This window comes from Carlito syrichta, unplaced genomic scaffold (assembly GCF_000164805.1).
Source record: "Carlito syrichta isolate Samal-C Ts95f unplaced genomic scaffold, Tarsius_syrichta-2.0.1 Scaffold288448, whole genome shotgun sequence".
NCBI lineage: Eukaryota > Metazoa > Chordata > Mammalia > Primates > Tarsiidae > Carlito > Carlito syrichta.
This window is the reverse complement of record NW_007232544.1, coordinates 97,418-122,562: the sequence shown is the minus strand read 5'-3', so window position 1 is coordinate 122,562 and position 25,145 is coordinate 97,418. Positions and strand designations below refer to the sequence as shown.

Below are 25,145 nucleotides of genomic sequence, written 5' to 3'. Positions count from 1 at the left end.
TCAGACACTCACCTCAGCCTCCCAAAGGCACGGGATTACAGGCTGAGCCACCGAGCCCGGCTACGTAAGTTTTTTATTAACACATGTTAATTATATTTCAAATAGGTGGCTTTCTGTAAACATACTAAAATATTAGTAAGTTACTAATATTACTAATTTTACCAGTAAAATACTGCCAAGTAATACCTTACACTTCTGTCCCTGTAACATCAAAGTCTATGTAACAAAAACAATCATGTTCAATCTCACCTTCAGATCTCACCGACCACTAACTTTAAGTGGATCCTTGGTGCTGCCAACAAATTTCCCTAATCCATTCCATTCTATCACTACCCTAGAAAACCATGTCATCCCATCTCTACTCTCTTCATTTTCAATAACTTTGCTTCCTGTCTAACCATGGCAGTAGAAACTATCAGAAGAAAACTGCCAGAAGTGTCCACTACATATTCACCCACCTACCTGCATCTGATCCTATGGATTCTTCCACCTGCCTTCCTATCATAATAAAGTATCTCCACTTCCAATCCTTCGACTTGAGGACTAAATACAATCCCCGCTACCTTTCAACAGTATGGTTCAAGGCAACTATCTTCTTTCTCCCTCATATTATCCATTTCTAGCCTTTTCTCTGAATAATGCTAATCAGTATGAAAACACAAAAAACATACTAAACTCTCATCTAAGAAAATTGCTCTTGACCCCACATCCTCCACCAGCTTCACATTCTTGGTTCCTCCGTACAACAAAATTTCTTGGAAGAGTTGTGTATACTCCCTGTCTTCCAGTCCTCATCTTTTCTTTTTCTCTTGAACATATTAATCATACTTTCATGACCACCTCTCCATAGAAACTGCGGTCAAGGTCACCAATGACCTCTATAATGCTAAGTGCCATGATCAATTATCATCTTACTTGATCTATCAACAGAATTTGACACAGGTAAACAGCTCCTTCACTTCCACATTTGGCTCACAGGACATTTCTTCTCCCTTTCTGGCTAGTCAACCTCAGCCTCCTTTGCCAGTTCTTCCTTTTCTCCATGACCTCCAAACACTGGAGTGACCCAGAGCACTTGGACCTCTTCCCTTTTCTATCTACACTCACTTCCTAAATGGCCAGATCCAGTCTTATGGCTTTAAATTTCATCTAATGTTGATGATTCACAAATTTCTCTATCTCCAGATATAGAGACCAGCTCAAACCTCTTCCTGGAACATCAGACTCACATATCTAAGTGTTTACTTGACACACTGACTGGATGTGTAATAAATAGGCACGTCAAGCTTGACATACCTAAAATCAGTTAACCCTTGCCCACTGCCTCAGTAGGCTTCTTCATCTCAATAAATGGTAACTCCAACCAGAAATATTTAGGCCAAAAATTTCTAATCATCCTTGATTTTTTTTTGTCTCACAACCCTCGTGCTCATTTAGTCAGCAGTCTGTCAGTTTTACCTTCGAAATAATGCAGAATCTAACTATTTCTCACTACCCTGACAGCTATCATATGCAAGTGATAACACCTGATCTGGATTATTGCAACAGCCTTTCCAACTTGAAGCCTTCTCTTACAGTGTTCTCAACTCAGCAGCCAGGTGATCTTTTTAAAATCTCAGTCAGTGGAATCAACTTAAATGTCCATCAACTGACCAGTGTTTAATGAAAATGTGGTATGTATATACCAAGTAATACTATGCAGCCATAAAAAAGAATGAAATCATGTCCTTTGCAGCTACATGGATGGAGCTGAGATCATAATCCTAAGTGAACAGAAAACCAACCACCACAAGTTCTCACTCATATGTGGGAGCTAAACTGTCACAAAGATGAAAATAATAGACACCAGGACACCAATAAGGGGGGAGGACAGTGGGGAGTTAGGATTCAGAACTAACTATGAGGCACAATGCTCACCATCTGGGGAATGGGCTATCTGAGACCCAATCCCACCACTATGTAATATGTCCATGTAGCAAACATGCATGCATATCCCCAAATCAAAAAAACAAATAAAATAAACCAAAATCTGACTCGGATCATGTCACTCCTCTACTCAAAACCTTTCAATGGCTTCCTATCTCACTCTGGGCAGAAGCCAAAATTCTTCTAGTGGCCTAAAGACCCTATTTAATTTGTCCTACAGTTCATTCTACCTCTTCCATCTACCTACCAGTCCCCCTACTTATTTAGTTGCAAAAAGGTGGAACACAGGCTTTCCTTCTGTTTCTCAAATACAGCAAAAATACTCTTACCTCAGGGCCTTTGGATGTACAACTCTGCCTGATAGAACACCCTTTTCCCAGATAATTGTATAGCTTATCTTTCACTTCCTTCATGTGTTTGCCTAAATGTAACCCTGCAGAAAAGGCATTCCCTAACAACCCTATATAAAAGAGAAAAACACCCATCCCACCTACTCTTCTCACACTCTCTATCCCATTTTATTTTACTCCAGTTCTTTTTTTCTTTTTTTTTGAGTTGGAGTCTCACTCTGTCACCCAGACTGGAGTGCAGTGGCCGTTCCCGGCCACCGCAGCCTCGACCTGCTGGGCTCCGATGATCCTTCCGCCTCAGCCTTCCAAGTAGCTGGAAGTACAGGCACGCGCTACCACGCCCAGCTAATTTTTTGATTTATTGTAGAGATGAGGTCTCGCCAAGTTGCCCAGGGGGGGTCTCACACCCGCAGGCTCAGGCAATCCACTCACTTCAGCCTCCCAAAGGCACGGGATTACAGACTGAGCCACCGATCCTGGTTATTCCAGTTCTTTTTTTAATCAGTCAGTATATGATACATTTATTTCTTGCCTATATCTTTCTTTTGGAATTTAAACTCTACCAGGAAATAGACTTCTGTCAGTTTAGTTCACTGATACATCCCAGCATGTAGAACAGTAGCTGGCACATAGATGTTCAATGAATATTTGTCAAATTAATTCTATGCCTTATATTAATAGGCATATTATATTACATTTGCTAGCTTCAATTTGCCTCTATTCTCGGTTTTTTTTCTTACTTATTTCCTAATTTATAATAATCATCCTGGGTTTCATGTACTAATGGTGAACTGAGGACCTACCGTATATCCTTTTGGTTAAGTTATTAAAACAAATCCTTTCCGGAATAAAAACACAATTTTTTAAAATTGAAAAAAACCTGCTTTTCTATTCAGTACTCACGAATACATTTTATTTTATTTATTTATTTGAACTGAATCAGTGTCTCCCTCTGTTGCCCAGGCTGGAGTACAGTGGCACAATCACAGCTTACCACAGTCTCAACCTCCTGAGCTCAGGCAATCCTATCTCAGCCTCCTGAGCAACTGTGACTACAGGTGCATGCCACCACACTCGGCTAATTTTTTGATGTTGTATAGAGACGAAGTATCACTATCCTGCCTAGGCTGGTCAAACTCCTGACCTAAAGTAATCTTCCCACCTTGGCTTCCCAAAGTGCTGGGATTACAGGCATGAGCCACTGCGCCAGGTGACATTTAAAAATATCCCTACAACTTTTGGTTTTTGTAATGAAAGAATTCCAGAAGTCTTAATATTTAAAAATACAAAACAAAAGTTCAGCATCTACCCCAAAGAACTCATTTTTTATCTATACTTACTTTCAAAACATTACAGAGAAAGATTTGAGAGGCAATATAGTCTGCATTTTATATATATATATTTTTAGAGACAGGGTCTTCCTCTGTCACCCAGTCTGGTGTACAGTAGGGCAATCATAGTTCACTGTAATATTGAACTCTTAGGCTCAAATGATTCTCTCTCCCAATCAGCTTGGACTTAGAGAAGCATGCCACCAAATCTGGCTAATTTTTTTAATTTCATGTGTGGGAGCACAGATTATATATTTTATTTTATTTTATTTTTTTGGTGATACAAGGTCTCACTCTGTCCCCCAAGCTAGAGTATAGTGATATAATCATAACTCACTGCAGTCTCCATTTCCTGGGCTCAAGTAATCCTCACACCTCAACCTCCCAAGTAGCTATGACTACAGGTGCACACTACCACACCGAACCTTTTTTTTTTTTTTTTGGGTGGAGTGGCAAAGACAGGGTTTCACTATGTTTCCCAGGCTGGTCTTGAGCTCATGGCCTCAAAGAATCCTCTGGCCTCAGCCTGCTAAAGCACTAGGATTATAAGCATGAGCCACCATACTAGGCCATGATTCTCTTCATTTTAAAAATGAAAAAAAGCCCGGGTTCAGTGTCTCAGCCTGTAATTCCAGCACTTTGGAAGGCCGAGGCAAGTAAACTGCCTGAGCCCGCAGGTTTGAGACCCACCTGGGCAGCTTGGCGAGACCTCGTCTCTACAATAAATAAAAAAGTAGCCGGGCGTGGTAGCACGCACCCGTAGTTCTGGCTACTTGGAAGGCTGAGGCGGAAGGATCACCGGAGTCCAGCAGGTGGAGGTTGTGTTGACCGGGAGTGTGCCTCTGCACTCCAGTCTGGGCGACAAAGTGACACTCCAACTCAAAAACAAAACAAAACAAAACTGAACTCAAGTGACACATATTGTTACATAAATAGTAGGGTCTTAATAAAAGACATCAATTTTAAAACATTTATCAACCCCCCTAGTAATGAATGTAAAAATAGATATTATATTTCCCTAACTTGATCAAAGAGAAAAACAAACAGCATGCCTAAGTCCATATTTTATGAATCTATTTAGGCAGTAAAACTGAAAAATCATGACTGGCAAACCCCACATACCAAATTTAAGTGTTTCTAGTAAAAATAAACCAAAATTCTGAAGATACTTCACAAAAAAGAGTGTTTTTTTATCTGCTGAATGTAAACTGCTTGAAAAGCAGACCCTACAAGCAGCTGCCAAAATGCTGTTTTTTGATCTTTCAAAGCAATGTTCTTTGTGAATAACATTCTTTCAGCTTTTGGAAAGATATCTATACAATCTAGGTTTTCCATCCAGGGGCAAAGATGCCATGTTGTTACACAACTTATTCTGGTTCCTACAAAATTACTATATTCAATTTAAAATATAGTTCCAAGGAAAAACACAAAACAAAGACTACTAGAATTTCTTTGCTCAAAAAGGCAAGTTCAACACATCTCACATGCAACTTTGGGATTTATAATATGTTTTCAAATCTCTGGAACAATCTGAACAGTCTGGTCCAATTTCAAAGATAACTATAGTCTGATCCAATTTCAAAGAAAACTAACACTATATCTACAGTATGAAGTCCTTTTACATGAATCATTATAGCTGTAAACAAACTTTTTAGAAAATTACTAAATATATAAATAGAATACATATATTTTATCAATACAAAGTATGATAATCTAACAATATGCTGGCCATTACCTATAAATTAACTAAAAACATCCAAATTCATAGTGATTTATGACTATTACTTGCTGTATATTCTATAATATGCCATCAAATACCTAGGAAAGCAATACCAATATGAAACTATTGAAAAGGAATTACTCAACCTGTTTTTCACCTCTACACTGTGCTCTTTCTGTACAGTGAATATCTCTACCTAACCCTACAACTGCCACACTAATTCCACATCCAAGTAACTAACAGTGGAGTTGATAAAAATCAACTTATACATTGTCAATACAGTGCTATGGTCTGAGATACAGAATCACTAGGAAAGACAATTCAACTATGTTTGGAGATTGTTTTATATGTAGATACCTACTCTATATCAGGAATGGGAAAAAAATAGGCATACTTTGATAAAACACTACTTAGCAAGTCAATATAAAATCAACTGTAGACCAGGTGCAATGGCTCAAGTCTATAATCCCAGCACTTCGGGAAGCCCAGGTGACAGGATTACTTAAACCCAAGGGTTCAAGCCAAGCCCGGGCAACTTGGTGAGACCTCATCTCTACAATAAATCAAAAAATTAGCCAGGCGTGGTAACACACTCCTGTAGTTCCAGCGACTCGGAAGGCTGAGGCGGAAGAATCACCTAAGCCGAGCAGGTCGAGATTGCAATGACTGTGAGCATGTCACTGCACTCCAGCCTGGACAACAGAGTAAGATTCTAACTCTAAATAAATATCTACTGGGCAACAGAGTAAGACTCCAACTCTAAATAAATAAATAAATAAATAAATCACTGTAATTTTTTTGTTTTTAAAATAAATTTCTTATCTTTTTATTTATTACTATTTTTTTTTAGTTGTAGACTCACTGTGTCTCCAGGCTGGAGTGCAGTGGCACGCTCATGGCCACTGCAGCCTTGACCTGAGGGGCTTAGGCAATCCTTCCGCCTCAGCCTTCTAAGTAGCTGGAACTACAGATGCATGCCACCATGCCCAGCTAATTTGTGATTTATTGTAGAGACAAGGTCTCACCAAGTTGTCCAGGTTGGTCTTGAACCCCAGGGCTCAGGCAATCCTCTCACCTCGGCTTTCCAAAGTGCTGGGATTACAGGCTGAGCCACCATGTCCAGTGACTATAATTTTTTAATAAGTAGTATAAATGAGTCCTCACATTAAGTTTAGCAGAAGTTAAAAGTAATAAAATATTTATGGAGTTTTAATATGTGCAAAACTCTGTGCTAAATGTTTTAAACATATTATCTTATTTACAGTTTACAATCACCTTGATGTAGTTACTATTATTATTCCCTTTTTTAGAGCCATAAAAAAGAGGCTAATGGTCAATAAAAGGCAGAGCCAGGTCTGTCTGACTCCTCTTAACTACTATACTATACTAATTCCAAAGATTTTTTTATAGTCTTAATCTTAATGTTCCTTCTCTGTTACATCTGGCATTATTTGCTGTATTCGAAACTCTCTTTTGGTTTCTATGATGACACATTCCACTAGCTCTCCTACTACCTCTTCGACCATTCCATCATTTTCTTTATAGATCATTCTTTTTTTTTGAGTCAGAGTCTCAGTCTATCATGCAGTGGCACACTCATGGCCACCACAACCTGGACCTGCTGCGCTCACTCAAGACGATCCTTCCGCCCCAACCTTCCAAGTAGCTGGAACTACAGGGGCACACTACCAGGCCCAGCTAGGTTTTTAAAATATTTATTGTAGAGATTAGGTCTTGCCAAGTTGCCCAGGCACTTGGTTAGGCTATTCGAATAGGAAAACAAAAGTGCTGGGATTACAGGCTTGAGCCACTGCACCTGACTGGATTGATCATTCTTAATTTATCCATTCATTCAATAAATATTTTCTGAAAATTTCAGAATGTTTAGAGAATTGTGACATACACTCTAGATACAGTCATGAGTAATACAAATACGGTCATTGGAATCAAACTTTAAATTATAAAAGAGGCAGATAAATAACTCAGCATATAAGTATATATTTATATTTGCTAAATACATGTAATTAACAAAAGGTATTACTATGAGGTAGTAGTCACAGGAACTTGGAGGGACAGGAAACAGGTCTTAAAAAAACATTCAACATGTAAGCTGAGACCCAAAGTTTGAAAAGGAAATAGCAAGATAAAATGTGGATAAAACATTATCCAGAAAAAGGCAATAGTATGTGTAAAAAGTCCCCTCAAATTGTGAAGACTAACAATAGATTAACTAAAAAGTTCCAAAAATTGTAAAGATTTAATAGTAGATTTAAGGCTCTTAGAAAGGAGTAGCAAGAAACAATTTACATTTAAAGAAAACATCCTGTTTGTTGTGGAAGGATGATTAGAAAGAAAGCAAAAAGTTCATTCTGGAATACCACTCATAAGACTAACATACTAAACTAGGATACAAACACTAGAATTAAAGAAAAATGGATGGCCAGGTGCAGTGTAGTCACAGCACTTTAGGAGGCCAAAGCGGGTGGATTGCTTGAACCCAGGAATTTGAAACCAGCCTTGGCTACATAGCAAAACTTCATCTCCACAAAAAATAAATAAATAAATTAGCCTGTGGATCACATATGTAGTCCAAGCTACTCAGGAGGCGAGGGTAGAAGGATCACGTGAGCCCAGGAGGTAGAGGCTGCAGTGCCTTTGATCATGCCACTGCACTTCAGCCTAGGCAACAGTGTGAGACTCTCACAAAGGAAAACAAAAGATAAGAAAAAATTTAAAAGGGTGGATTTGAAGTTTGTCAGTACGATGTGAAAGGTGAGGGGGGAGCCGGGCTCGGTGGCTCAGACTGTAATCCCGTGCCTTTGGGAGGCTGAGGTGAGTGGATTGCCTGAGCCCGCGGGTTCGAGACTCGCCTGGGCAGTGAGACCTCATCTCTACAAAAAATCAAAAAATCAGCCAGGCGTGGTAGCGCATGCCTGTAATTCCAGCTACTTGGAAGGCTGAGGAGGAAGGATCGCCGGACCCCAGCAGGTCGAGGCTGCAGTGGCTGGGAGCAGCTACTGCACGCCAGTCTGGGCAACAGAGTAGGACTCCAACTCAAAAAAAAAAGAAAGGTGGGGGGGGGGAAAATTGGAGACTTGAGCAAATGCTAAATAATGTGATGGTACCATTTAGAGACTCATTCAGCAAATATTTATTGACTGCTCATTATATACCAGGAGTTGGAGATAAAACAGTACAAAATAAAGACAAAAATTCTTGCTTTTGTGGGGCTGATATTCTAGAAGTTTTTCAAGATAAGATAGAAAGAAAAGATAAGTGTTTAGTAACAAAATATATTAAATTTCAGGTACCTGTAAAACATTTAGATTAAGCAGATAGGTGAAAATGTAAGTACATGAGATATATAGATGGAAACAGTTTAATAACTTATAAACAAAAAAGCCAATGGAATTTTTTAAAAATGTTTTTATCTTGGTTAAAAAAAGGTAATTGATCTTATTAAATTTCCCTAATAAGGAAGAAAATTCTTTTCTTTTTAGATAAGTACATTTATTTAAAATTGTCATATTATAAACAGTACAGGCAGATTTTTAACTTAAAGTAAGTAAAATCTAGCTTGTCTCATCTGTAAGAAAAAAAATTTTGTTTTGAGACAAGGTCTTGCTCTGTTGCCCAGGTTGAAGTGCAGTGGCATGCACAATCACAGCTTAGTACAGCCATGAAATCTTTGGTTCAAGCGATCCTCCCAGCCCAGTCTCCAAAGTAGCTGAAATTACAAGGGAAAGCCACTGTACCTGGTTCATCTGTGAGAAAAGTCTGTTTTGCTTTGTGATCTTTATTAAGCATAATAGAGACTATAATCATTGTTCCATTTCTCAACATTAAAAACCAGGTATAAATTAACTACATAAGACTTCATTTAAAAATTTACAGCATGTTATGGCCGGGGCAGTGGCTCATACCTATAATCCCAGTACTTTGGGAGACCGAGGCAGGAAGACTGCTTGAGCCCAGGAGTTTGAGACCAATCTGGACCTTATTAATACACAAAATCAAAAAATTAGCCAGGCATGGTGAAACACACCTTTAGTTTCCTGTTACTCATGAGGCTGAAGCGGGAAGATCACCTGAGCTCAGGAGGATCACTTGAGACTAGCCCAGGAAATTGAGGCTGTGGTAAGTGGGATCATGTCACTGTTCTCCAGCCTGGGCAGCAGAGTTAGACCTCTACTAAAAAAATAAAATAAAAAACTTGGTCGAGCGCAGTGGCTCACATCTGTAATTCCAGCACTTTGGGAGGCGGAGGTGAGAGGACTGCCTGAGTCTACAGGTTCGAAGCCGACGTGGATAACTTGGCAAGACCTCGTCTCCACAATAAATAAAAAAAATTAGCCAGGTGAGGTGGTACACACCTGTAGTTCCAGCTACTTGAAAGGCTGAGGCAGAAGCATCACCTAAGCCCAGCAGGTCAAGGCTGAGGTGGTTTTGAGTGTGCCACTGCACTCAAGCCTGGATGACAGCGAGACTCCAACTCAAATAAATAAATAAAGCATAGCACATTATTAATTTAAACTTGTCCCAGGTTTCACGCTCTCTAAAATTCCTAATGTCGACCATCAAATGTCTTAGGATAGAGCAAATTAGCTAAGTAATCACATATCTGGAAAAGGACACTTTAGTCAGGCAGAACAGTAAGTGTGAAGGCCCTGAGGTACAAGTATTTTTGTTGTGTTTGAAAAACAGATGGGGACCTTTGCCCATCGCTCCCTTCCTGGAACTGAATGAATAGGGAGACTGGTAGGAAATGAAAAAAGGTAGAGGCTATGCATGAAGATGAACACAGGGCCCTACAGACTTGTAAAGATTTTGGCTTTTACTTTAAGATGGTAAGCCATTGAAAGGATTTGGAGAACTGACATGATCTCACTCAGGCCTTAGATCACCCTGATGCTAAACTGAGATGACAAATTTTTGACCTAATATCTTGCAGTCTGTCAGCAAAATCCATCTGCTTTACCTTCAAAACATATGAAGCCATCATTTCTCATTATTCAACAGCTAACATAAATTATTTTGTTATATCTTATCAAAGTAAAACGTGCTTTTAATACTTTTACACAATGTGGGAGGCTAAGGCAGGAGGATCTCTTGAGCCTAGTAGTTTGAAGCTGTAGTGAACTATGATCGAACCACTGCACTCCAGCCTAGGGGGCAGAACGAGACTCCATCTCTTACCAAAAAATAGAAAAGCTTCTATATAATGAAAAAACTTGTTCAATCAAAGGAAAGTTTAAAATCCAACACCAGAGCCTGGTGCAGTGGCTCATCTCACCACTGTAGTCCAAGCTATGCTGAGGCAGAAGGACTGCTTGATCCCAGGAGTTCAAGGCAATAAGCTATGGTCATGCCACTGCATTATAGCCTAAGTGACAGAGTAAAACCCTGTTTCAAAAATAAATAACTCAACTTGGCAGAGTGGCTCATGCTCATAATCCCAGCACCTCGGGAGCCCACGGCGAGAAGAATCCTTGAGTCCAGGAGTTTGAGACCAGCCTGGGCAGCACAGTGTGAGACATCATCGCTACCAAAAAAATTTTTTAAATTAGCTGGTTTTGTGGCATGCGCCTGTAGTCCTAGCCACTCAGGAGACTGAGATGCAAAAATCGCCTGAACCTAGGAGGTCAAGGTTATGGTGAGCCCTGATTGTGCCACTGCACTCCAGCCTGGGCAACAAAATGAGTCCCCGATTCATTAATTCATTCAGTCAATCAATCAATCAATAAAGCCCTGACTGTGCCACTGCACACCAGCCTGGGTAACACAATGACTCCCCGTTTCAATAGACAGAGAGACAGACAGACAGACAGAACACTCAACACCAAATGGCAATTATTTATCAAATGCTACCAAGCAAACCAAAAGAAGTCAAAACTCCCTAAAATAAGTCCTGTAGTGTAGTCTGTTCTCTAGAGTTTAAAGCTTATAGGCACTCCAACTATGCAGAGTGCAGTGGCTTGTGCCTGTAATCCCAACATTCAGGAAGCCAAGCCAGGAGGATCTCTGGAGGCCAGGAGCTCCAGACTAACCTGGACCATACAGTGAGAACCTGTTTCTACAAAAATAAAAAAAAACCTAACTGGACGTAGTGGTGCTCCAATAGAGCAAGATCTTGTCTCTGTCTCTTTTTTTTTTTTTTGAGTCAGAGTCTTACTCTTGTCGCCCAGACTGGAGTTCAGGGGCACATTCACAGTCACCAGAGCCTCAACCTTCTGGGCTCAGGCAATCCTTCTGCCTCAACCTTCCAAGTAGCTGGAACCACAGGCACGCACCAACATCCCTGGCTTATTTTTTTTATTTTCTGTAGAGATAAGGTCTCGTCAAGTGGCCCAGGCTGGTCTCAAAGCCCTGGGCTCAGGCAATCCTCTCACCTCTGCCTCCCAAATTGCTGCTATTACAGGCATGAGCCACTGTGCCTGCCCAACATATTGTCTCTTAAAAAAAAAGATAAAGGGGTAATTTCAGAGGATGAAATGTTACAATGAACATATTGTGAAAACCAAAAATTTGGGCACTGACATGAATTTAAATAAACAAAAACAACAGAGTATTTGGATATCCTGAAAGTGTTTTTCATAATCCACTAATATTTCTTTATCTTAGTCCTACTAAGTGTCATACAATAACTATACTTAAGTGGCTGCACTTATTATCTCATTCATCTCATTCTGACAATAACCCTATTAGATTTAATTAACCACATTTATAGATGAGCAAACAGACTTAAAAAAATAAGTCAGCTCAAAGATTGTAAAGCTAATAAACAGAAGGAGGTGGATTAAATACAATTTTCTAACTCCAAGTCTTCTACAGGAAACCATTGCAATGAAAGAAACAAAGACCTTACTTTATTTCATATCCAAAAATTAATTCAAAGTGTATTACAACTCTAAATCTAAGAGTTAAAATTACAAACCTCCTAGAAGAAATTAGTCAAGCATGGTAGAGCACGCCTGTAGTTCTGGCTAATTGGAAGGCTGAAGCAGAAGGATCATAGAAGCCCAGCAGGTAGACGCTGGGGTGGCTGTAAGTATGCCACTGCACTCCAGTCTGGGCGTCAGAGTGAGACTTCCAACTCAAAAAAAACAAAACAAAACAAAAAACTCCTAGAAGAAAATGTAGAAGGAAATCTTTGAAACCTTGGGTTAGACAAAGATTTCTTAGAAACGACATCAAAAGCATGATTCATAAATGAAGATTTCATAAAACAAACTTTGTCAAAACTATAAACTTTTGCTAGGTGTGGAGGCTCACACTTATAATCCCAGCACTTTGGGAGGATGTGCAAGATTACCTGAGCCCAAGGGTTTGAGACCAGCATGGGCAACTTGGCAAGACCTCATCTCTACAATAAATTTAAAACTCAACTGGGTGTGGTAACGCACGCCTGCAGTTCCAGCTACTGGGAAGACCAAGGTAGAAGGATCGCCTGAGCCCAGCATGTCAACACTGTGGTAGCTGTCAACATACCACTGCACTCCTGTCTGGGTAACAGAGATTCCAACTCAAAAGATAAAAAACAAACAAAAAACTATTAACTTTTATCCTTCAAAAGACACCATTATGAAAATGAAGGCAAGCAACCAACTGCTACAGGTTTCCATGATAGTCTTCACCTCTGTGCAGTATCATCTCTCTGGCAGCCACTCCTCAGTTTTATTTGCTGATCTGATTGGGTTTACCAGACCTATAGATGCTGAAATTCCTTGGGTTCGGTCTTCTCCTACCCTAAAATCTTTTTTTTTTCTGACTTGGAGTCTCACTTTGTCGCCCAGACTGGAGTACAGTGGCACGCTTCCGGCGACCGTAGCCTCAACCTGCTGGGCTCCGGCGATCCTTCTGCCTCAGCCTTGCAAGTAGCTGGAACTACAGGCGCACACTACCACGCCCAACTAGTTTTTGGATTTACTGTAGAGATGAGGTCTCGCCAAGTTGCCCAGCGGGTCTCGAACCCGTGGACTCAAGCAATCCACTCACCTTGGCCTCCCAAAGCGCGGGATTACAGGTTGAGCCACCGAGCCCGGCTCTTTTTTTCTCTTTTAAGAGTCAAGGTCATGTTCTGTCACCAGACTGAAGTGCAGTGGCATAATCACAGCAAGCAATCTTCCCATTTCAGTCTTCTGAGCAAGTGGGACTACAGGCAAAGACTACCACAATGAGCTCCTACTCTAAATTCTAGCCCTGGGTAATATAGTACACTTGCATATCTTAACACTTTTTTTTTAGTTGAACTCTCACTCTGTCACCAAGGCTGGAATGCAGTGGCACACTCATGGCCACCACACCTTTGACCTGCTGGGCTCAGGCAATCTTCCTGCCTCAGCCTTCCAAGCAGCTGGAACTACAGGCAGGCACCACCATGCCCAGCTAATTTTGTGATTTATTGTAGAGATGAGGTTTCGCCAAATTGCCCAGGTCGATCTCGAACCCCTGGATTCAGGCAATCCTCTAGTCTCGGCATCCCAAAGTGTTGGGATTACAGGCTTGAGTCACAGCAGCCAGCCTGCTTAAGACTTTTAAGCTCCTGACAGATATCTGAAACCTGTTCAATATCTTTAGAAAGTCTATTCCCCTTTCAATCTTAGTACTGCCAGTTGTTCAAGTCAGAAAACTGGCAATCATCTCGATACCACTTGCTCCCTATTCCCAACCTTCAGTCTAACCCCAAAACTATTGAAAACCACATAAATAATGTATAATTATACCCTGTTCTCTCCAATTCCACTGCTACTAACTTGTCCAACGAGTCAACAATTCTTGCCTAGAAGACAGTAGGAGCCATCTCACATCTTTGTATGCCCACCTTGGTATTCATTCTAAGCTGTACCCAGTAAGATGTTTTAAAAAACAATCTGATTACATCATTTCCCTGCTTACAATCTTTGGACAGGTCAGGCACAGTGGCTCACTTCTGTAATGCCAGTGCTTTGGGAGACCTAGACAGGTAAACTGCTTGAGCCCAGGAGTTCAAGACAAGCCTGAGCATCATAACAAGACCTCCATCTCTAAAAAATAAAATTAATAAAATTAAATTAGTCAGACAGGCCAGGCACAATGTCTCATGCCTATAATCAACACATTGGGAGCCTAAGGCGAGTGGACTGCTTGAACCCAGGAGCTTGAGATTTCATCTCTACAAAACTCAAAAAATTAGCTAGCGGCAGGATTGCCTAAACCCAGGGGGGTCAAAGCTGCGGTGAGCTATGATTGTACCACTCCACTCCAACCTGGGTGACAGAGTATGATTTTTAAAAAATTTATTTTTGGCCAGGCATGGTGGCACACACCTGTAGTCCTAGCAATTTAGAAGGCTGAGGTGGGAAGATCACCTGGGCAACTTGGTGAGACCCACCGGGACAACTTGGTGAGACCTCATCTCTACACTAAATCAAAAATTAGCCAGGCGTGGCAGTGCACGCCTGTAGTTCCGGCTACTTGGAAGGCTGAAGCATAAGGATCACCAAAGCCCAGCAGATTGAGGCTGCGGTGGCTGGGCGCGTGCCACACTCCAGTCTGGGTGACAGAGTGAGACTCCAACTCAAAAAAATGAAAATAAATATAAAATAAAATAATTAGCTGGGCATAGTGGTGCTTGCCTGTAGTCCCAATGACACAGGAGGCTGAAGCAAGAAAGATCACCTGAGACTAAAAGGTTGAGACTCCAGTTAGCCATGATTGTGTCACTGTACTTCAGCCTGGATAACAGCCTGAGACCCCAACTCAAAAATATAAATTAAAAAAAAAAAGGAAAAAAAAAATACCCCAAACTAGGCATGGTGGCTCACGCCTGTAATCTCAGTACTTTGGGATACAGAAGCAAGAGGACTGCCTGAGAACAGGGGTTCAAGACAACAATGGGCAATTTGGGGAGACCTCGTCTCTACAATAAATTAAAAAACTAGCCAGGTGTGACGTACACACCTGTGGTTCCAACCACTTGGAAAGCAGAGGGGGAAGGATCACCGAAGCCCAGCAGGTCAAGACTGCGGTGGCCATGAGGGTGCCACTGCACTCCAGCCTGTGTGACAAAGACTCCTACTCAAAAAACAAAATAAAATAAAACAAAAAAAAGGTAAATCTGTAAAGGAAGAAAATGAATTAGTCATTAGCTATGGCTTGATGAAAGGGAAGGAATGCACATGATGAAACTGACTGTTAATGTGTTCTGTGATAAAGTGTTCTAAAATTATAGTGCAAATGATAGCATAACTATGTGAATACACTGAACACCATTACATTGTATACTTTAAATTGGTTAATTATATAGTACATAAATGATATCACAGTAAAGCCATTAAAAAATTTCTGGCATATGAAATAAAGTATCTTGTAGAAGAAATTCCTTTTCTAGTTTGCACTAAAACAAAATATGGACTAGTGGCAGTCCTATAAAAATCCTTTTCAATCAATAGACTTCTAATATGGCAAGGAACTGATATGATCGATATATGTTGCTGCATACTGACATAATTGGCTATCCATGAGGAGAAAAACAAAGTCAGACCCATTCTTTTTTGTGTATGTGTGAGACAAAGTCTCACTCTGTTGCCCAGGCTGGAGTGCAGTGGCATGTTCACAGCTGCCGCAGCTTCGACCTGCTGGGCTCAGGTGATCCTTCTGCCTCAGATTTCCAAGTAGCTGGAAACATAGGCATGAACCACCACACCAGGCAGATTTTTTTATTTGTTGTAGATACAAGATCTTGCCATGTTCCCCAGTCTGGTCTTGAATCCCTGAGTTCAGGCAATCCTCTTGCCTCCGCTTCCCAAAGTGCTGGGATTACAGGTGTGAGCCACCGCGCCTAGCCAGACCCATTCATTACTTCACAAATAAGAATGATTTCCTCATGGATTTAAATACTATATAAAAAAATAAAATTATTTGAAGAATATTTGTGACTACATCTATCCTATGGTGGAGGAACCCTTCTCAAGCAAATTAGGAAACTAAAAACCATAAAGGAAATATGTGGTAAGACATTAAAAAAAAAAAAAAATCAAAAAAGTAAACAATACATTGAGAGGAAATACAATGAATATAAAAAAGAATGTCTTGCCAGGAACCTATAATCCCAGCACTTTGGGAGGTAGATGCAAGAGGATTATCTGAGCCAACCGGTTTGGGTCCAGTCTGGACAACATGACAAGACATCATCTCTACAGTAAATCAAAAAAATTAGACAGGCATGGTGGTACACACCTGTAGTTCCAGGCAGAAGGATCACCTGAGCCCAGCAGGTCGAGGCTGCGGTGGCCGTGAGCCTGCCTTTTTACTACAGCCTGGGATAGAAATAATCAACAGAAACAAAAAAAAAGACATGCCATTTCACTAGTAGTCAGGGAGGTGTGAATTACAGCAAGATTTTTTTTTTTTTTTTTTTTTGAGTCAGACTCTCACTCTGTCGCCCAGGCTGAAGGGCAGTGGCATGCTCACGGCCACCTCAGTCTCAACCTGCTGGGCTCAGGCGATCCTTCCACCTCAGCCTTTCAAGTAGCTAGAACTTCAGCATGTGCCATCATGTCCAGCTAATTTTTCTTGATTTATTGTAGAGATAAGGTCTTGCCAAGTTGCCCGGGTTGGTCTTGAACCCGTGGGCTCGAGTAATCCGCTCACCTTGGCCTTCCAAAGTGCTAGGATTATGGGCGTGAGTCACTATGCCAGGCCAAGCAAGATATATTAACAGGGTGCAGTGGCATACTGTAGTCCTAGCTACTCAGACGATCACATGAGCCTAGAAAGTTGAGATCACAGTGAGCTAGGATCATGTCAGTGCACTTGTAGCTGGAAAGACAGAGTAAGACTGTCTCTAAAAATTCAAATCAAATAAAAAATTTTTAAAAGATGGTTTTCACTCATCAAATCAGTTAAAATTGAAAATAACAACCAACACTGATTGGCAAGATATGGGCAAATAGGCACTAGTGGCCAACATTACTTTGGAAAGACACATTTATAGTATCCATTACACTTTTAAATTTTAGTCTCATTGACTCTAAAAGCAATCCTAATTTGGGAACTCTCACAGAAAAACAGAATACCAATAAAAGAAGATGTATTATGGTATTTCTTTCATCTTGGCAAAAAAAAAAAAAAAAAAAAAAAGGGTTTACACACAAAATCCCCATATGTCTGCTATTTCTAAGTAAAAAACTAAGCATGACCTAGTATTTGTAAAAAGCAGAAAAAACCCTACATACTTGTATATACACAGAAAAAGTACATGGATGATTATGTACCAAATGATAGCACTAGTTATATAAGGAAGAAAGGTTTGGAAGTAAACAGTAAAAATTTATACAGACATACACATATATTCCTATTGCAGAATTTATATTAGTTTTACAATTACAGAAAAATTCATTAAAAAACTACTTTTAAAATATCTGGGCCGGGCTCAGTGGCTCCGCCTGTAATCCCAGCACTCCAGGAGGCCGAAGCAAGTGAACTGCCTGAGCCTGCGGGTTCGAGATGAGCCCGGGTAACTTGGCGAAACCTCGTCTCTACAATAAATCAAAAATTAGCCGGGCGTGGTAGCGCACACTTGTAGTTCCAGCTACTTGGAAGGTTGAGGCAGAAGGATCGCCAGAACCCAGGAGGTCGACGCTGGGGTGATCGTCAGCATGCCACTGCACTCCAGCCTGGGTGACGGAGTGAGACTCCAACTAAAAAAAAAAAAGGAAAGATATGAACTATATGTACCTCTTATATACATATACTTTTCTTTTTCTTTTCTTTTTTTTTTTGAATTGGAGTCTCACTCTGTCACCCAGACTGGAGTGCAGTGGCCGCTCCCGACCACCACAGCCTCAACCTGCTGGGCTCTGGTGATCCTTCTGCCTCAGCCTTCCGAGTAGCTGGAACTACAGGCGTGCACTACCACGCCCAGCTAATTTTTGATTTATTGTAGAGATGAGGTCTCAACAAGTTGCCTGGGCTCGTCTTGAATCCCTGGACTCAGGATGTGGTGGTGTGTGCCTGTAGTTCCAGCTACTTGGAAGGCTGAGGAAAAAGGATAGCCTGAGCCCAGCAGATCAAGGCTGCAGTGGTCATCAGCATGCCACTGCACTCCAGCCTGGGTGACGGAGTGAGACTCCAACTAAAAAAAAAAAAGGAAAGATATGAACTATATGTACCTCTTATATACATATACTTTTCTTTTTCTTTTCTTTTTTTTTTTGAATTGGAGTCTCACTCTGTCACCCAGACTGGAGTGCAGTGGCCGCTCCCGACCACCACAGCCTCAACCTGCTGGGCTCTGGTGATCCTTCTGCCTCAGCCTTCCGAGTAGCTGGAACTACAGGCGTGCACTACCACGCCCAGCTAATTTTTGATTTATTGTAGAGATGAGGTCTCAACAAGTTGCCTGGGCTCGTCTTGAATCCCTGGACTCAGGATGTGGTGGTGTGTGCCTGTAGTTCCAGCTACTTGGAAGGCTGAGGAAAAAGGATAGCCTGAGCCCAGCAGATCAAGGCTGCAGTGGTCATCAGCATGCCACTGCACTCCAGCCTGGGTGACGGAGTGAGACTCCAACTAAAAAAAAAAAAGGAAAGATATGAACTATATGTACCTCTTATATACATATACTTTTCTTTTTCTTTTCTTTTTTTTTTTGAATTGGAGTCTCACTCTGTCACCCAGACTGGAGTGCAGTGGCCGCTCCCGACCACCACAGCCTCAACCTGCTGGGCTCTGGTGATCCTTCTGCCTCAGCCTTCCGAGTAGCTGGAACTACAGGCGTGCACTACCACGCCCAGCTAATTTTTGATTTATTGTAGAGATGAGGTCTCAACAAGTTGCCTGGGCTCGTCTTGAATCCCTGGACTCAGGATGTGGTGGTGTGTGCCTGTAGTTCCAGCTACTTGGAAGGCTGAGGAAAAAGGATAGCCTGAGCCCAGCAGATCAAGGCTGCAGTGGTCATCAGCATGCCACTGCACTCCAGCCTGGGTGACGGAGTGAGACTCCAACTAAAAAAAAAAAAGGAAAGATATGAACTATATGTACCTCTTATATACATATACTTTTCTTTTTCTTTTCTTTTTTTTTTTGAATTGGAGTCTCACTCTGTCACCCAGACTGGAGTGCAGTGGCCGCTCCCGACCACCACAGCCTCAACCTGCTGGGCTCTGGTGATCCTTCTGCCTCAGCCTTCCGAGTAGCTGGAACTACAGGCGTGCACTACCACGCCCAGCTAATTTTTGATTTATTGTAGAGACGAGGTTTCGCCAAGTTGCCTGGGCTCGTCTTGAACCAGCGGGCTCAGGCAATCCACTCACCTGGGCCTTGTAAGACAAGGGATTACAGGCTGAGCCACCGAGCCCGGCCTACATACGCTTTTCAAAACTGTGTTATTTTGTTCCTATCTACACGAAACTGGAAAAACTAACCTGGTAACTTCGGGACATACTAACTCCACTATTCTATTTATGAAAAAAAATGCAGCATTTTGGGAGGCCAAGGTGAGAAAACTCCTGAGCCCAAAAGTTCAAGACCAGCCTGGGCAACTTGGGGAGCTCTCGTCCCTACAATAAATCAAAAAAAGTAGCCAGGTGTGGTGGTGGAGTGCCTGTAGTTGCAGCTACTTAGAAGGCTGAGGTGGAGGGATCACCTGAGCCCAGCAGGTCGAGGCTACGGTGGCCGTGAGTGTGCCACTGCACTCCAGTCTGGGCAACAAGAGTGACAGTACAACTCAACAACAGAAAATGACAAATTGTGTAGTTTATCAAGAATAAGAAGCTGGGCTCGGTGGCTCAGCCTGTAATCCCGCGTCTTTGGGAGGCTGAGGTGAGTGGATTGCCTGAGCCCGTGGGTTCGAGACCTGCCTGGGCGAGACCTCATCTCTACAATAAATCAAAAAATCAGCCAGGCGTGGTAGTGCATGCCTGTAATTCCGGCTACTTGGAAGGCTGAGGCGGAAGGATCACCTGAGCCCAGCAAGTCGAGGCTGCGGTAGCCGGGAGTGGCCATTGTACTCCAGTCTGGGTGAAAGAGTGAGACTCCAACTCAAAAAAAAAAAAAAAAAAAAGAATAAGAACTTCTGTTCATCAAAAGACACAAGAGATTGAAAAGGCAAGCCACACAATGGATGATGATATTCGCAATGCCTATACCTGAGAAAGGAATCATATTCAGAAAATGAATCATCTGAGAAAGATGATTGCCAAAACAAGTTTTTAAAAAAAGAGTATCTGTTAAGAACAGGCATTTCACAGAGTGTCTAAATGTACAATAAACATAAAAAGATGCTCAACATCACCAGTCATCAGGGAAATGCAAATCAATACTAAAATGAATTATTATAACCAATCAGAATGACTAAAATTAAAAAGAATTACATCAAATTTGAAGCAACTGGAATACCTATACATTTTTGCAAGAGTTAGAAAGACATACAATTCATGTGGAAAATTGTTTGAGTTATCTACTAGAGATAAAAATATGCTTACACTGTGGTCCAGCAATTCCAAGTACGTATGTGCCAAGAGAAATGAGTACATATTGTTCACCAAAAAAGGGAGTTAGCCAGATGAGGCTTCAGACCATCACCTTGAACTCTGTCTCTGCAGATGGGTAGGCATTCCTTAACAAGATACGTACTAGCCGGGCGGCTCAGCCTGCAATCCCGTGCCTTGGGAGGCTGAGGTGAGCAGATTGCCTGAGCCCGCAGGTTTGAGACCCACCTGGGCAACTTGGCAAGACCTCATCTCTACAATAAATCAATAATCAGCCAGGTGTGGCAGCGCACGCCTGTAGTTCCAGCCACTTGGAAGGCTGAGGTGGAAGGATCGCTGGAGCCCACCAGGTCGAGGCTGTGGTGGCTGGGAGCAGCCACTGCACTCCAGTATGGACGACAGGGTGAGACTCCAACTCAACAAAAAAAAAAGAACACAGGTACTAGGAGCAACATGAATATATAAATGAACACTGTGTTTGGGAATAATGACAGCTCCAAACAGCTAGAGCATGAAGGTTAGGGGTCTAGACTGACACAAATGGATAAAGAATAGGCAGGATCTTGTAGAACATGGTAAGGAGTCTATTGTGCCAAGGGGCATAGGTTTGGATTTAGAAAAAGCATTCGTTGGGAGGCTGAGGTGAATGGATTGCCTGAGCCCGCAGGTTCAATACCCGCCTGGGCAGCGAGAACTCATCCCTACAATAAATTAAAAAATCAACCGGGCGTAGTAGCGCGTGCCTGTAATTCTGGCTACTCAGAAGGCTGAGGCGGAAGGATCGCCGGAGTCCAGCAGGTGAGGCTGCGGTGGCCAGGAGCGGCCACTGCACTCCAGTCTGGGCGACTGAGTGAGACTCAAACTCAAAAATAAAAAATAAATAAAAATAAATAAAATAGAAAAAGCATTCAGAGAGGTGTGTGGGGTATAGCTAGGGAGGCTAGGTAAGTGTAGGCAGGAAACCAGTCAGGTAGGGCAGATGGATAATTGTCACTTTGCCATAATTTTACCAATTGTGGAGAATACTTGTCTTATACCCTCAATTATCCTATCTTCCATTTAAGAGTGATGGATACAATATGTTGCTTATTAACTGATGGTCTTCCAAAAATTATTGCATCACCATATGGTAAAGGGGAAAGGAAGGTAACAGCAGAGATTTGCTTAAACCATGAGCATACTCCAATTTTTCCTTATATGAGTTTGTTTCCATGTTTAAGACCAATCTCTGCTGAAGAACAGGTAAATTATACAACTGTCATTCCATAACTTTTATAATAAATACTTATAAAACAAAGACCATGCCCAATAATAGACTAAATAAGAAATTAGTCTGTGTGTGATGGCTCATGCCTGGAATCCTAGTACTTTGGGAGGCCCAAGAGGAAGAACCGCTTGAAGCCAGGACTTCTGAGCCAGTCTGTTCAACATAACAAGAGCCCAACTCCACAAAAAATTTAAAAATCAGCCAGACATAGCGATGTGTGCCTACTTCCAAGTACTCAGGAGGCTGAGGCATGAGGATTACTTGAGCCCAGGAGGTCGAAGCTGACGTGAGCTATGATCTCGCCACTGCACTCCAGACTGGACTCTAAAAAACCTCTAAAAAAAAAAAAAAGAAAAGAAAAGAAAAAGAAAAAGAAAAAGAAGAAAAGTTTGATCTCACTATTACTCTGTAAATTTTCAAAGCCAGAAATGGTTATCATATTAGTGGCTGAAGAGCTTTACATTTTTTGATATCCCATTCATTATTTTATAGACTTTTGTTTTACCTTATGTGTTGCTTTACAAAAGATATCTAAGAAGGTAACAACCATTCTAGCCACCTTTTCAGAGTAATCAAGTAGAAATAAGGCACTCTGTTTCTTAAGTTCATGTAATTAAGTTCATGTAATAAGTTCATGTAATCATGGGATTATGGGTGTGAGTGCTCTGATCTCTGATACACAAAGCTATTTAGCAGGCAAAATATAGTCACTTGTACACCACTCATTCTATTTTTGTCTCTACATCTTGACTAGTTAGTACTTGTTAGGTTTGTTTAGCCAGGATGGCATTAGTCCTAAAATTATCAAAAGCTTCTCTTTTAGCCCTAGCATTCTAGATAAATTTCTTGAGGTATCAAAAATATCCCAAAACTCAGTTCAAGAACTTCAGGTCTTCTCCATCTACATTCACTTTCTAGGTAATCTCATCAAGTCTCTTGGCCCTAAATAGTATCACTATACTGATCAAGGCTCCAAATTGAAATTTGCTCAGACCTCAAGACTTGTACATCCAACTGCCTATTCAATATCTCAACTTTAAACACTTAGTAGAAATCTCAGTACAGTCAGCCCTTTGTATCCATGGGTTCTGATCCATGGATTCAATCAACTGAGAATAAAAAATATTTAGGTTAGAAGAAAAGGAGGGCTGTGCCTGTACTGAATATATACTTTTTCCCTTATCATTATTCCCTAAGCAATACAGTAATTATTCACACAGCATTTACATTGTACTAGATAGTATAATTAATCTACAGATGATTTAGAGTATTCAGGAGGATATGTGTAGGTTATATGCAAGTACCACATCACTTTATATAAGGGATTTGGGAACCAGTGACTTTTGGTATCCTTGGGGAAGGGGGTTCGAAAACCAATGCCCCATGGTTACCAAGGGATGACTGCATGTCCAAGACAAATTCCTAATTTCTGCGCTCCCCACAACTTGTCTCTCTCACAGTGTTCTTCATACCAGAAAATGGCATCCAATTGTTCAGGCATCACTGAAGTCATCCTTAACTCTTTTACTGACCCCACAACCAATCCATCAGCAATTTATCATCTCCATTATCTTCAAAATATACACCAAATCCACCTCCCTGGTATGCCCTAGGTTCAACAACACAACCATCTCATGCCTCGACTATCACCTTTATTGGTTATCCTGACTACAACACTCTTGTCTCTTGAAGTGTACATATTAGATCAAGTTACTCCCTTGCTCAAAACTTTCCAAAACCTTCCTACCATATATAGAATAAAAACTTGAACATCAGTCAAGTCTTTAAGTACCTACATTATCTGGGTCCTAGCTATCTCTACCCATCTCCTATCATTATTCCCCAACTTATTTACTGTTTCAGTCCTTTTCTATTCCTTGAACACTCCCAAAAACCACACCTAACTCAGGGTTTATGCTCATGCTCCAGATAACTGCATGGGGTCCTTCATATCTTTCAGGTCTCTCTTCAAATATCAGTGCCTCAAAGGACTTCCCGAACTACGCAACATCCTCTTACCTTTTCATGTTTCCTTTACAACACATATCACAAAAAAATGCTATGACATAATTCCCATTTATTTAATATTGCTTATCTTACTCAGAAAGTAAGCATCATGAAGGTGATGATTATTGTGTTATGCACCCTGGGCTTAAAACAGTACTTGGCCTAGCCGAGCTCGGTGGCTCAGCCTGTAATCCCGCGCCTTTGGGAGGCTGAGGTGAGTGGATTGCCCGAGCCCACAGGTTCAAGACCCACCTGGGCAGCGAGACCTCATCTCTACAATAAATCAAAAATCAGCCGGGCATGGTAGCGCATGCCTGTAATTCCGGCTACTTGGAAGGCTGAGGCAGAAGGATCGCTGGAGCCCAGCAGGCTGAGGCTACGGTGGCCAGGAGCGGCCACTGCACTCCAGTCTGGGTGACAGAGTAAGACTCCAACTCAAAAAAACAAACAAACAAACAAACAAAAAACAGTACTTGGCCTAAAGTAAATAACACAATTAATAAATTTTGAATGAATAAAAACTCCTTCTGTTAGAAGGCACAGGAGGCAGAATACTGGAGGTTTTTTCTTTGTTGTTGTGTTTTCTGAGTTAGTCTCACTCTGTCCCCCAGGTTGGAATGCAATGGCATGCTCACAGCTACTGCAGCCTTGATTCGCTGGGCTCAGGCAATCCTTCCACGTCAGACTTCCAAGTAGCTGAAACTACAGGTGTGCACCACCACACCCTGATAATTTTTTTTCATGTATTTATTTTAGAGACAAGGTCTCACAAAGTTGCCAGGCTGGTCTTAAACCCCTGGGTTCAGGTAATCCTCTTGCCTCTGCCTCACAAAGGTGTTGGGATTATGGGTGTGAACCACCATGCCTGATCAAAATGCTGGGTTTTGCTCTTGTGAATAGAGTTGCAACAAACATATGTGTGCAAGTATCTTTTTCGTAGAATGATTTGAGTTCCACCGGGTATATTGCCAATAGGGGAATTGCTGGGTCATATGGAAGGTCGATTTCTAGTTCTTTCAGAAATCACCACACTGTCTTCTAAAGAGGTTGTACTAGTCTGCATTCCCACCAGCACTG

At 41.4% G+C, this 25,145-nt stretch overlaps 1 protein-coding gene across 3 annotated transcripts in view; it reads right to left on the bottom strand.

Moving 5' to 3' along the window:
- Positions 1 to 12,290, bottom strand: part of ASH1L (ASH1 like histone lysine methyltransferase) — a 202,012-nt gene extending 189,722 nt beyond the window's left edge. For all 3 annotated transcript variants that reach the window (XR_002481715.1, XM_008053776.1, XM_008053777.1), the window contains exon 1: positions 12,262 to 12,290. The gene's annotated coding sequence lies outside the window, so the exon portion shown is untranslated. The remainder of the gene's footprint in view (positions 1 to 12,261) is intronic.
- Positions 12,291 to 25,145: the final 12,855 nt, after the last annotated feature.